Source organism: Acanthisitta chloris, unplaced genomic scaffold (genome assembly GCF_000695815.1).
Source record: "Acanthisitta chloris isolate BGI_N310 unplaced genomic scaffold, ASM69581v1 scaffold9528, whole genome shotgun sequence".
Taxonomy (NCBI): domain Eukaryota; kingdom Metazoa; phylum Chordata; class Aves; order Passeriformes; family Acanthisittidae; genus Acanthisitta; species Acanthisitta chloris.
Window position 1 is genome coordinate 82,162 of NW_008686493.1, and position 3,080 is coordinate 85,241.

Genomic DNA, 3,080 nt, shown 5'->3' on the forward strand with positions numbered 1-3,080 from the left:
TGCTGAAGAACTCTGGCTTCCCTGCAGACCCCTTCAGATCCTGGCAGACTCTTGTGATGTCTCCACACAACATTCTCTTCCCCAAAGAATCCTCAGTATGCTCAGATTTAAAAGCCACACAAAGTGATGAAGCAGTGAACGTTTCTTCCTACATAAACCAGCCAAAAACTAATCCCAGTGCAGAGGGAACACTGTGGGTTACACAACAATCCCAGCTAGCACTGCAGACCCCTTCAGATCCTGGCAGACTCTTGTGATGTCTCCACACAACATTCTCTTCCCCAAAGAATCCTCAGTATGCTCAGATTTAAAAGCCACACAAAGTGATGAAGCAGTGAACGTTTCTTCCTACATAAACCAGCCAAAAACTAATCCCAGTGCAGAGGGAACACTGTGGGTTACACAACAATCCCAGCTAGCACAAACACAGGCAAACACGTGGCTGAACAGCACTTTAAACATCCTTAATGGCTGATTCCTAGAAGTAATAACCAGCAAATTTCAGTCGTGAGAAAGGCAGCAGAGCTGAGCTATATATAATAGAGGAAAGAAGATAAAAGTAATCTCCAAAGGTCTGAAACTGCAGAGCCTGTGCTTGGATATACTTCAGTACATCCTCATGCAGTAAATGCCAGTGCAGACAGGGATGTTTTTCTCGGCGTGGGCAGCAATTTGGGGACTATTTGGTTTGAAGATCAGAAGCAGCTATTAAAGCAGCTCCTCTGAGCTTCTCCTCACCACAAGCTGAAATGTTTCATCCAGTAAGTGAAGAGGGTTGGAGGTTTGATAATTCAGAGCTGGTTGCAGTGAGTGACACAGCACAGGAAAGGGCCAACTCAGCTCTAGCCATTCTCACTTTCTCCCACAAAAACTGCTCTTTCATTCACTCCCTGCCCTCACTGACAAATTTTTCTCCCATTTCTTTCCCAGAGCTTTCTCAGACAACATGGGGAAAATGAGCTGAGGGAGAACAGCATGAAGAAAAGTCAGTGAGCAAACATTAGGGCCCCTCAGTGCCAGCAAACATCACCCACCTGGGACCATGTGCCCCAACAACCACAATGAGCATCCTCCAGGCTCCCAAACCTCTCACCTTGCTGAAATCATCCTGCCAGGAAGATTCCCAGAAGACCTCCAGACTCAGTGGTCCTTGGAAAATCTGCTCCTTCCTTTCATTCCATTTTCCTTTGAGTTTTTTCCTAAAGCAGAACCTTTTTCTCCACGCAATTTCCTACAAATCTCTGCAAAGGAACACGAACAGCATCAGTTGTGACAGCAGCAGCCATTTAAAAAGCATTGAGCAGCCCCAAAGTCACCCAATATACTTACAGTGTCACAATGTTAACACTGAAATCATTTTACAAGTCGATTTTTATGTAAATTTGTACTCACTGTTTACTTCGGGGAAGATTAAAATGCTTGGCATCAGCTCTGGGTTTTCAGGACTCTGGATTCAATTTGCACCTGGGAGTGGGGGGGGGATGGTTTTGTTTCCTAGTGAATAATATCCTTGTTTTGAAATGTCTTATAGGCTGTGAAACAGTCATTCTGGACCCTGGTTTGTGTGAAAGCCAAAGGTCTTCTGACTCCAATTACAGCTGGAGTCAAATACACCTTATTCCTTTCAAGAAGCTGCTGCTTTTCTTCTTCAACCTTTAACTTTGCCCCTTTCTGTGTCTGAACTCCATCTCTGTGTCTGCAATACCTGGGCTGAGTTCCCCTTGTCTCACTTGAGATCTTAGCACAGAGTTCCAACTAGATCAACTCCATGGAATACACTTTTAATGTCCTCACTAGAGGACATTAAAAATGGGCTTTAAAGTAGGAATTTAATGACTTAGGATAAAATTTAGTTCAGAGGCAATATTTGATTCTAAAAGCATGTGTAAATATTTAATCGACTCATGCACCAAGTCCCTTTGCAGGGAACACAGTGAAGATATTTTGGCTCCTAGTTTTTTGTGCAAAGTAGATGTGTGATAGACCTTTCCTAAGGGCTGGAGGCAAAGTGCTGCCAGCAGCACCAGCTGCAAGGCTGTGCAGGGAAAGGTGCTGCTTTGGGGGACCAAAAAAGGTCCAACCACCAAGGCTCAGTGTGCCCATGTCACCAAGGAGTCTCATCTTAACTAACCCCAACCATTTCACCTGGTTCAGGGGCCCTAGACACAGAGATAACATCACCCAGGGGCACAGAGAGAGGCTGCAGTGTAGTGTTGTGCTCCACCAAGGTCTGTGCACAGGAAGGAAAGGGCAGAGACTGTGTTTGCCCAGCTGGATGTCTGCAGAGAACACATCCATCTCGGTGCCTCTGGCTACGTGTCTGCAAAGTGCTGCACAACAGGAAATCGTTTGCCTTGTATCAGCCCAAATCCAGAGAGCATCAACCCTGCAATTAGCTAGAATTAGAAATGCACTCCAGCACAGCCCCTCCAGGCAAAATCCATACACACACACATGCCTAAAACCATTCTGGTAGAGAAACACGATGACCACCTGCCCCAGGGTGCCCCACGAGCTGCAGGAGACAACCTGGAGTTACCAGGACTTACCCATCACCTCCCAGATGCTGAGCAAGGAAATGGTTGGTGCCATGGAGTCAGACCTCAGGTCTTTCCAAGGGACCTTCTCAACCAGCCAGTTCCCCTCTCTGCTGCCCAAGTAGCCTTTCCCAGGCCTGACATGCCAAATCTCTGGGTCAAATTCCCCTTGGAAATTTGCATATAGCATATATATAATATATAGCCTTTATATATATATGCACAATATATGTGATTTAGCATATAGAGTCCTTTTTTCAGAGAATCACAGAGTCATTAAGGCTGAAAAAGACCTCCAAGGTCATCAAGTCCAACCTGTGACCCATCACCACCTTGTCAACTAAAGCACAGCACTAAGTGCCCCATCCAGTCATTTCTTGGACACTTCTATGGATGGTGACTCCACCACCTCCCTGGGCAGCACATTCCAATGCCTGACAACCCTTTCCATGAAGAAATTCTTCCTGAAGTCCAACCTGGACCTCCCCTGCTGTAGCTTGAGGCCATTTATTCTTCTCCTGTCATTTCAATGTGCCTTTCTGC